This window comes from Enoplosus armatus, chromosome 15 (genome assembly GCF_043641665.1).
Source record: "Enoplosus armatus isolate fEnoArm2 chromosome 15, fEnoArm2.hap1, whole genome shotgun sequence".
NCBI classification, from domain to species: Eukaryota; Metazoa; Chordata; class Actinopteri; order Centrarchiformes; family Enoplosidae; genus Enoplosus; species Enoplosus armatus.
The window spans coordinates 19507028-19519097 of NC_092194.1; positions in this window are offsets into that span (position 1 = coordinate 19507028).

Below are 12070 nucleotides of genomic sequence, written 5' to 3' on the forward strand. Positions count from 1 at the left end.
TCAGGGTCTGGTATTTTTTCCTCCTTTAGTTTGGATCAGTCGGACAAGTGAGAAGAGTGCCATTCAAACAGTGCAGGTCACCAGCTCTGACAATGTAATACGAACCAACAGCAGGAAACAATGCCAAAGTGCACTCAGTTTTATGGGTATTAGAGGAAACATGTTGATATCTTTATAGTGAGCAGATCCTGCAAAGAATAATAAGAACTTGTCCGAAGGGATGCTCAGATTCAGCTACTGCTTCATGTGTTCTTAACCTCTTCAACTCGTGATTTCCTCAGAATTCCCCATGTGCTTCTTTAAATTTCCATTTCCAAAAACCCAGTGTACAAGAAGTATCTCATATATTCTGTATCTGCTTGTTACAGCACGAAGCTACAGTATATAATGCTGACAGCAAGTATTCACACCCAAGATGCTGTTTTTATGGCTTCAGCATTACATCAAATTGAAATATTTTAGATGTCTTGTGCATAATGTTTTGCACTTTCTTGTGACATATTTGTATCCCTGGAAACTTGGGGATCTCCACTAGAATTTAAAATAGTCTGGCACATTTTAGTGATGTAAACACAGAGAAGGTGGATTATGGCAATGAGCACAATAAAGGTCCCTTATGATTTGCTGAATTTGCAGTACCAGGACTCATACTTGTTTGGACTCGTCCTTGGTGGGTTAAGCAAAGTGGAAAGCACCATGGCTGAAACACCTGTCAACCCTGGCACCTCAAACATACCGCACTTCTCTGTGAAAACCTTATGTGATGTTTAAAGTCAAAGCTTAGACACACATCAGAATAAGTGAAAGTAACTATTAAACCCTCAACTTTTGTTGTTACGCTTGATGTTTCTCGGGAGAATCGTCTCTTTTCAGTTGTCTCTAATGCAGTCTGAGTGTCTTGGAGTTTGCGTTTCGAGGCCTTTCAACACCAGAACAGATCATTGATATAAGATGATTCTCAAATCCCCAGATTATGCTGAGTGACAACATTATTTTTAGTATCTACTTCCTGCATCAGCACTGATCGTTGGCATTGGGCGTAAGTCGTGGTGTACAGAAACATCCAATATGGACGGAATTCCTAGGGACACTGGACTGGGCCTTTACAGCAACTACATCTTAATACTATAAGCTGTGTTGGCTGCAGTTTGGTGTGAAAATCTTAATGCCAACGGCCAACGAAGCAGCACACCTAATGAAAATAAACACATTTTAATTTCGCCATGCGATTTCTGACAAATTATCATAAGGTTTCACTTTTGCGAGCACGCCTCCGGACGTAAGTCAGTCAAAAGTTCATTATAAAAACAAACAGGTGAGATCAGTGTGGCGACACTGATAACAAGGTTATTTTCCTCATCTCTGTAATGAATGGAGTAATCAGCTCAGTGAGGCTGCTGTCGAATGAACATCAGCACTAAACCATTTCTCATCCACACTTCTTCTCCCCCGACGGGCTCATTAGTGTGCTGCTGAAAGCTGCACACCACTGCTATACAACATATTTATTATTTAGCATCTTTTTCCCTATTCTTCTTTTTTTCCCCTACTTCCTTTGTTTGCACTGCATCCTCCTGCACATTTCACACTCCAGCGCTCTGATCAAACTCTGAACTACTACGACCTACTCTACTTAATGTGGCTCTCTCACACTCAGATACTTTCTTTAGTCGTAACATGTGGGGTATTTTTTTATCAAAGGTGATGATGACATGTAGGGTTTATTAACAGGCTCTGATCCAGAAATGCTGCGGTTTGATATTGTTAAAATATTTCACTGATTCTTTTACAGCAATTAGCGTTAGACCAACACCCTTTAGTCATTTCTTCACTGTGATCTCTGTTCTTCTTACTACGTGATCACACTTTATAGCTCACCATCTCATGAAGCTAGAATAAATCTTCACCTCTAGTGAGAAGTTATGACCTATAAAGGGTTTGTCAGTTTGAGCATGTTTCTGCATCACAGTTGGATCAACATCATCAGTGTTGTTGAGAGCAGAACACATGCTCATAACAACTGCTGTCATTGTCACCGCGGTGTAATTGATGGCACAGATGTAGTGTACGCTCTCCTCGTTTAGACACACGGAAGTCGCACATCTGTTTAAAGGGTGTAAAGGCAAGACGAAGGAGAGGGAAGTGGCCTTCAGTTCTCTGCAGTCTCAGAGTCATTTGTTACCCCTGCCTTCAGATAACTACATGTGAACTTTGGTCCAGAAGAGGTCAGCCGTTTTCCAGCCATTCCATAATGTCTGTCTGGGATAAACAGTACAGGCAGAAAGTATTTGGCTCCATTCCTGCACTCAGCTTTAATTTGAGGGTGTTTACATCCAAATCAGTTGAAGAGTGAAGACATTTTCAGGAATTCTCACCCTTTTACTGCATAGTTCCCCAATTTTAATAAACAGGAAGCGATTGATTAGTATGAACATAAAGTCCTTATATCTATTATGTGGTTGCAAATCGATCGCAGCCAGTGACCTCAGCAGACACTTGGTATCCTTGTTGCTGACGCTCCGCCAGGCCTGAACTGTAGCCATCTTCACTTCTTTCTTGTTTCGGGGGGGGGGGGGGGGTTGCCTTCCCTCTGCTCTTTGTGGCCAGGTAACTGACTTTGCCAAGAACCAGACACGTCGCCAGAGGAAACACGAAGGGCATCTGGCTGAATATTTCTATTTTATTTTAAGACATTGTTGGATAAAATCCAGGCAACCGTTGAAGAATATATATTTCTACTTTCCATATTTACATGAAAACAAAAAAAAAACGTTTTGCAGCTAAAAATACACCTCCGATATTTGATTGCAATGGATATAAACAGTTTCACTAAGGAGCACTCCAACTGTATGTGTCGGTACAGGACTGATACTAAAATCAGCCTATTTTGCTTCACTTGCATGGAAACAGCAAATCAGACTCAACAACATAAAGACCAGTGAAGCGTATCAGAGAATAGAATTTAATGCTGCATCTTCTGCAATTTCTTGCCCATAACATCTTGACTGCCTTGGCGTATCTTTAGGATCATTGTCCTAAAATTTGGGGTCTGACACTGTACACCCAGTACATGTGAACACCTCTAAATATCCTGCACTTTAACTACAGTAGCGTCTTTATTCCTACATCTGTTTTAACCTTATAGTAATTTCTTTATTTTCAAGCCAGCGTATCAGGGTCTTATTTCTGCACTGCACATGCACGCTGGAATGGAATCCTTTGTTTGCTGTTAGATGACTAAAAGAGCGCCTCGTTTTGTCCTGAATATTGTGGAGATGTTCAACTAATTAAGCTCACTTCACATTCTTCCGATAAAAAGATGTTTCGAATCAATGATTAAAATACATCTCAAGGCAAATTTTCACTGGGAAAATATTTCCCCAATGGCTCTGTAGGCCCTTAAAACATTATGAATGTTTTAAGACTATTTTGTGAGCACTTTTCGTCTGGGGCTTCAGAATGCACTCAACTGCGGTAATCCCTAAAACTTGTTAGAAACAACTTCAGATACATAATTGTGTACTCACGCTTTTACAGAGCAGGCAGGAGAGGAGGCCCTGGAGGCTGGGCTCTGTTTCTTTTTCATGCCCACAAAATGTTGTATTTACTCTGAAAGACAGCAACACACACAAAACCTGTAAAGGCCACTAGTTATTCAGGTTAATCAGGTTTTATTATTTAGGAGTTTTGATATTGAGGTGTTCAGAGAAGAGGATGGTGACCAGAGTCGAGTTAGAAACCCTTCGACCGGCAGGGAACTGAGACACATGGGAGGAGAAGGTAATGAGTAATTCAGCAACTAGCGTCGACGTGCCCTTTACCTCACACTGCTCCAATGCAGCCGCTCAGTGTCCACCAGTATGATGCTGTGGTTGTACTGGGGAGCTAGCTGTGAATGTAATTGTGTGCATGGGAAGCAGGGAGCTGCTGGAACAGAACATGCATGCACAATCAACTTTCCCTGGATAAATAATATGGAAAGAGATTAGTGCCAGCAGAGATTGTATTTGTATTGCATAAATTTGAATTTGTCACCCTCATATTAAGCAGCTGATTTAAAAAAAAAAAAATGCCTCTGTTGAATAAATTAATTCAGAAATTGAATTTGAATGGAAATTAAAGGCAGTAGCTTTATTTTGGATTTGATTACATTTAAATTAAACTTAACATGCCGGTATGATCTCTGTCATAGTTTGTTGTCTTCTGATTGTTAAGTCTTTGACAAAATATATATAATATATACAAACACCCCTCAGGACAAGACATAAAGTAAAGGGTTAAAACCTGTAGGAAACATTTAGATTCAACAAATGTATTCATGACTTTAAAGCCTTTTAAACTGAACTTCAGCTGAACACTGTGGCTACAAATGACTTACATGGATAATGGTAAATTATTAATGTTATTATTAACAGTGTTCACTCAATGTTCATTACACAGCAATATCTAGCTAAAGTTTGCTAACATTAGCCACCAGAAGCTACTGGTCATACCAGACTGAAGCCACAACACCACATCAGCAAAACTGTACTGAATGGAGTACGGGTGTGTTGTATTATCTAAGTACAGTTATACTACTTTAATCTTCAACTCCACCTACATTTCAGATTTTACTCTGACAGCTATAGTTACGAGTCACTTTAACTATTAAATATATATTAAATAAAGCACACGATACACTTCTGAAATACAACACATTGTTCCTGATTAAACCAGTGGTTCCCAACCTTTTTGGCTTGTGACCCTTGACCCTTGACGAGTGTCTAGTTGGGCCCCTTGTCATGTTTCAGATGAGTGGTTGGAGTTGTTGGAGTTCCCCCCGCCAAACATTTCTCAGCTTGTTTAATTTGAAAAACAGTCAGAGGCCTAAAGAGGTAAAAGTATCCAATATTTCACAAGAAAGTCATTTGTTTAGCAGAACTTTTGTTTTTTACTTTCCTCCCTCATTAATCTTCTCACAACCCCTCAGATTTTTCTTGTGACCCCTTGGTGGGGCCGGACCCCTAGGTTGGGAACCATTGGACTAAAGTAGCTAACTGTATAATGTTGTTAAAACTAGCTCCGCGTCAACCAGCTACAAGCTAATAATGTCACGTATAATAATATTTCACAGGCGCTACTTTTTTTCTGCGTAAGTACTTTTACTTTTTAGTACTGCTTAGTATTTTGAATGAGGGACTTGTATTGGTCCTTTTACTTAAGTAAAGGATCTGAGTACTTCTTCCACCATTGTTTAAACTTTCCATTCGTAAGAAGAAGTGTTATTTCTTCTGTCGAAACAAAGGTAAAGAAGGTATTAATAGCTGTTCAAAGAGCAAACTAATAATTTAAGTGATTCAGGTTCATATTGAAGGAAACAATTGTTATTGTCTCAAATCTGATAAATCGAAATAAACAGCAACTGACGTCGGCAGTGAGAACGCACTGTGACTAATAATGTGAAAAATAAACATTGTTTGAATCAGCTGTATTTTAAACTTAGTTAGTAGCTATCGACATCTCTCACGTTCTTCGCCTTCCATTATGCTTCATTTCTTGCTTTTCTAGTGAACAAAAATGTAACTCTTACTGCCTGAACTCACCTCTGATAAAGACTAGACTAGTTTCTGTCTGCAGTGTCTTCGTAGACACAGTGGAACAAACACTGAAGGCAACAATTCAATTTGGAAGAAACATCTTTTACCACATCTGCCTCTTTAGTAGTTCAGTCTCCTCTGGGGACATACAGTACTCTGTAGCATACTGTATGTCACCTAATAAAAGCGTAGACTTGTACATACAAACAAGTCAATGTAGAGCCAACTGCATTTCTTGCTTTTCCGGTTTGAGAGGTAACATTGCCAGTTAGTAATTATTGATATCAAGAGCAGGAGAAGAAAGCTTTATTGCCTCAAATGACATGAGATCCCCTGGCAGCACATTCAGGGTTGACTGCTCCTGAGGTGTTTTTGGAGGTGTTGATGCTAGAAAGAAAAAAACGTTCTGACACGCTGCTGGCTGCTTTGTGGTTTGATGAGGTAACGTTTGCGTTCCTGCCGCGGATAATGTCCGTTAACTGTTGTGTTGAAGAATTCTGTGTTGCAGACGGACAATATCAAATCTCTCGACAACAAATTGACAATCATCTTTGACAAAGTAAAATACTCGCATGATAGCAATTTCTGTATGACCTTGGGGTCTGTTTGACCCCCCGCTTATTAGTGTGCCGGTTAGTCCTGGAGAAGAAAATGGGCAGTAAAAGTTGTAGTAGACTAAGTTTGTCAGTTTAATCGAAGGCTTGTTCGCCATTTGTCTACCTGTGTGCATGAATGAAGAAAAGTAGCTCCGTGTTTCAGCTGTCTTCGTGTTTTCATGCAGAACATTTAGGGTCACATGTTCCTTAAGATTTCAGTCCCTGTTGATTTTGGCGACACTCACGGTTACCGCGGTAACGGCAAGTGCGGTTAGCGCAGACCTCAGTGACGAATACATTGTGTTTCCTGTGGCTGCTTCACAATAAAACAACAACGTGTTTATAGCACGAGGAGAGCAGACGCAGAGTAATAATACTTTGGTGTTACTTTGAGATTATTGTGTTTGATTATAGGTCATTGACGTGCATTCACGTTTTTGTGTGAAACTCAGTGGCTCCAATTTAGTATTTTGGTTATGTTTAATATAAGTTGTAATACACTGTGAGGTTGGAGAGTTTTTATTACAGTCTGCACCCAGTAGCCCATGATATTATACATAGACAGTCTCATTCAACTCAACACAGGCTGATAATATGGAGACAGTTTTCCTGACGGCAACAAAATACAATAAATGTCACTGAATGAGGCCGATGACTCAGTTTGACCATCAGTCATTTTATGAATATTGTCTACATAATTCCTGTGGCCCATTGCTTAACTCAAATTTGCTGTCCTCTATTCATGGTCAGTTAGATGCTGTTCAGTAGTGGAAAAAAAAAAGCAGAAATACAGTTAATGTCTAACCTGAGGGGTTCTTATATACGTTTGTTTCCCTCATACACAACCTCATTAAACATTAAGAATAATAAACATAAGACAATAGAACATTTCAGGACCGTTCAGGACCGTTAAGTGAAGGTTTTATTTTCAGCTGAATGTATTTTATGTTTTCTATGAAATATCGTTGTGATAATGATTTCTATTCAGATTGAACTCTTTCTCCCTGTGTGTGTGTGTGTGTGTGTGTGTGTGTGTGAGAGAGATAGTAGGAGTGAGAGGTGTCATTGTGTGTGTGTGTGTGTGTGTGTGATGACAACTGACTCAGCTGGAGAGGGCAGACAATGACAATGATGATATTCAGTAATACTCATAGCAACTGGGGCCTTAATTTAGACATGCTGCAGTTACCAAGTACAAGGCTATTTAGTTTCACGTTGACAGTCTATGATTCATTTTTAAACGTTTGCCAGATTTATCTTCTGCAAGGGAACGTCATTTACACTTCCTTTCCCAATTTTTGTTTTTATTTTGAAAACCCTCAACAAACAAATCATATTTCAAACTCTGATCTGCAGCAAATATGTCTGTTAATTGCTCTTTAGGCTGTGAAAAAAAACAAACCCGCTTTCATAAGTATAGCATGACCTATAACTTCCTAAAAGGCAAATTAAAAAGGAAAATCGTTTGATTTGTGTCATGAAAATAACAAGGCTCGCTCTCTTTTTTTTTTTTGCATCTCAGTAATGAATGGAATAATTAGGTCTGTGAGGCTACTGTCGAATGAACGTCAGCATTAAACCATTTCTCATCTTGACTTCCTCTCCCCAGATGGCCTCATTGATTTATCCATTTCCACGCATCCTTGCTGTGCATCTGAAATATGCTGCTGCAAACACATCATGAAAACAGCCCTGAATTGCCAAGGGCATACGGGTCTTTTAGCTTTTATGCCTCACACTTCTTTCTGGACACATTCGTCTCATCACCTGCCCACTGTGATGGCCAGATATGATTATAATTACACCACAGGCCTACCTTGAAAGGCCTGAACCCGATACAGCCTCATTTGGCAGCCCGTCTATTGCTTTTTTTCCCTGGTTACAGCTCGAGCCTGCAATAAGAGCAGAAACTGATGCTGCAGTACATTGGTACCACTGCAGGGGAGGCTTCTCATATTCAGCTTCATTTTCAAAGGGCTGTTGGAAAGGCTAGTGACAAGTTGGCACTTTGATGACTGCCCTGTGCTACACGGGCGAAGCAGAAATATGTTGTCTGTTGTAATCTCCAATCATTGCTGTAGCCGGCGGTCGGGAGCTTATACACCATCCAAACTTAAGCATAGACAGATTTTCAAGCGGGATACGAGTCGTGCTGAAATAAAAGAAAATGTAAAACACTCCATCGGAGGCAAAAGTCCTGTATTCAAAATGTACACAAGTGAAAGTACAGAAATGTGATCAAAGTTAGAAAAGTAAAAGTATGCATGCAGGACCTTTACCAGGACTCCCAATGGTCTCACCACACACCCCACCCCCTCATTTGTTTTTTGATTTAGATTTTTCATATTGTATGTATTCAACTAACCGTTCAATTATGATATAGTAATGCAGTCAAAGTTCTCTCTACACTGCAAGGAATAAAAGTCTGGTGGAGAAATACTAAATAATAATCATTCATTTCATTGTCTTAAAGTAGTCAAGTGTTTATTCTGAAAATACCAGGATCAGTTTTATTTGGTTATTTTAACTTTTTTTTCGATCTTATTTTATTGCATTTGAGGTATTTTATTCTATTTTATTCACTGTACTTTTTCTGCAGGATTTTATTTTTATTTTGGTGTTGATTTGTTTTAATTTCCTTTCCAACATTGTTTTAAAGGGTGCTAAATAAATAAAGTGTATTATTATTCCTGACTTAAATCAGTGTAGTTTAAATAAACTACTTTCCATCTCTGCATATACATTTTTATTACAAGATACAAAGAGTTGAAAATGCAGCGCAGCAAACCGTCAGGCAACATTTTACAGATTTCATTGTTTACGCTTTGCATAGAATTTTACCAGCTGAGATTCTCACACCTAAAAAGATTAAGCTTGGACATCAAATGAGACGTGCTGAGTTTCATTCTACTCGGACCTTTAAAGGCTATAATACTCGGGGAATGTTTTGTAGCAGTATGGCTTGGTAATATCACCCACAGCAGGGTTTTGCAAATGGGATAAAATCAGTGTGATGGCCAGGAAAGTGCCATCAGTCCAGACCTTCAGTTGTCGCTCCGCAGGCTTCTATTTCGGCTATATTTCTGCCGAAGGAGAGGGAGTGTAAAGTGTTCTGAACTGAACAGAGCACCATCACGAGCTTTTAAAAAGCATACGTTAAAATCAAAATGTGACCGCAGGGTGGAACCGCGAAGACCAAGTCAAGACTTCAGTCCTGTTCGAGACCAAAATATGCAATAAACAGTAAAACATGCATGTAGGATGGACAGAGCTGTAGATCTGTGAAACTCTTTCTCTCCAACTAAGAGTGTACAGACGTTCTACTAACTGGAAGTGTGAGAAAATAAAAACTAAAATAAATGTCTTTCTTGGCCATTATTTTGAAATGATCTCTTATGGAAATTAAGTAAATACCCTTTTAATTTAACACAAGATGGTAACATGAAATATGTGGAGTTTTCTTCAGCCTAGGTGTATTCAACTGTACCACACAATAGTACTGAAACAAGTAGCTGATTGTCAGAAAACTGACAATTTTGACATTCACTGATTCCAGCTTCTTACATATGAGGATATTGCTGCTTTTCTGTGTTTGACGCTCAGGAAGTTGAAGCGTCAGTAGTTTATTCAGTAATGGGACATGATGGACTTTTCCACCGTTCCTTGTATTACAAAGTGAATGAAAGGATGTAAACACAGTTACCGTGGGGAATATAGTTAAAGCCGTTTACAGCCGGATCACATACAATACATCCGTCTAGTGTTGCGGTGGTTCAACAAGAGAAATCTGATGTTGAACTATAAATGCAAACCTGAGCTGTAGGTATCTATGTCATGACCTCCGTTAATCTCTCATGTCAAGTACAAATCCAGTTTAAGGCTCCCGATGGAGGTTGGCCCCTTGCATGGCAGCTCGGTCACCGTTGGTGTGTGAATGGGTGAATGAGCGCAGATCTGTAAAGCGCTTTGGGAGCCGATACGGTTGAAGAGCGCCATATAAGTGAAGACTGTACACCATTTCAATTGTTTGTCTTAATTGTAAAACATGAGACGTAACATGTAGGAGTTTGGTCTGGGCGGCTGCTCTGCAGGTACACTGCACATGAATAATGTGGTATTTCTCATAGTTCTGGGTAAGGTGTATTGATGAAAGGACTGCAGTTGAAAATTAGCCAGCTGGCTTACAAAAATGTTGATGAATGTGCGTCCTTATAAAAGAAATAGATAAAATGAACATATCAGTCATATTTTCAAAAAATATGCGTAGATAGAAAAACATAAACATTTTGCATAATCGTCCAACAGTGGAAAGTAGGTGAGGGACAGACAGGTTGAAGATGTCAGACACACAGAGAGCAGAGTGTTGTGCAGCAGCTCGATTTGTGACATTATCATGTAACTGTATCCTCTTTGCCCAGCAAGTCTTTATGTACCGCGGCCTTGAAAAGCTGTTCCAATGTGTGATTCTCTCTCTCCTTCGCCTCCCCCTCTAATTTCTCTCGCCATGTGTCTCTGCGAGACTATGTATCAGCAGGCAGACACACCGAAAAAAACAACATCTCAGGAGCTGGCATTAATTTGAATGCATTAACACCTCTTAACCAGCCAATTGGAAGGTTTTTTTTTTTTATAACGTTTCATGACCAACCCAGCAGGAGCCTGTCCCACATCCTCTCCTGGCTTATGACATCAGCATTGCAAAGACTTTAAGGGCAAGGCAGCTTTTCAAGTCACCGAGAAGGGATACAGAGTGGGAGCGGAGGCGGGGACGCAGGAGAGAAATCTCTGCAAGGATTCGATCCAGAGCAGGCGGGGGCACGTTTGATTCAAAGAGGAGAGGTGGGAATCAATATGCCATCTTTTTTGGCACACACTGTAATTCAGGGGTGTTGGGAGAGGGGTTAGGCTCGGTTGTACTTTCATGACCTTCTGGGAAAACCTGTTTCGGAGACCTGAATAAGGCCTGTTCTGCCTTCCCACAGCAACTGCAGCCAGTTTGCCCTTGAGCAAGGCAGTTAACTACCAGCTGCTGCTGCTGTGGAGCTGCTCAGCGCTGCTGCTCAGCGCTGCTGGACCACCGCCAGGCTACGAATCCAAACCTCAGACTTTATACCCCCCTGATGTCACTTGGAAAAACCATTCTCCTTGTGTTCTTTCTTGTTAAATCTACACATGCCAAGAATGTTACGAACACACTCGTTTTAACACAAAATGAGGCGGCGGCAGACAAAAGCTTCCCGTCCCAAAGTAAAGACATCCCATACGCTCACCCTGACTGCCCAGATGAGACTCTGTTGTTTGGTATGGTCACATTTCTACTCATAGGAAGTGAAATTTAAGAATGGAAACCAAACTGTCAGCTAAACTGCAGCGAAAGAACACACTGTGCCGAGAAAACTAGTGTGACCAACCATAGATCTTTTTACTCTCTCGTCCTTTGGAACACAGAAAGCACTCGTGAGCATGGTGCATGCTGGCGTTACATTAAATCTCTGAATTAAATCTGAATATGCAATACATTTCCAAGTTTCTTTTTTTTTTATTTAGACAATCATACCACCTTAAAAGACTGGAAACACAGGTCAAACCACATAGAGCCAGATAAAGAAGAAAAAAAAAGAAAAGGTTGCCAGAGTAGCAGATAAATGTCCATGCATGCTGAGATATGCGGCGTCTCCAGTCTCCATAGCAACCTTAATGTGAGTGTCAATAAAGGCTGAAATTGTCCAATAAGTGTGATTTACAAAAATGAACTTAAGGAGTTCAAATAAACTGTACATGTAGCCACCTTCAGAGGGCCACATGAATAAACATACAATATTAAGTCTTGACAACTTTACAGTAGGAGTCAGATGAGGAGTACAGTCCTTTAAATAAAGACAGAAGCAAAGCAAACAA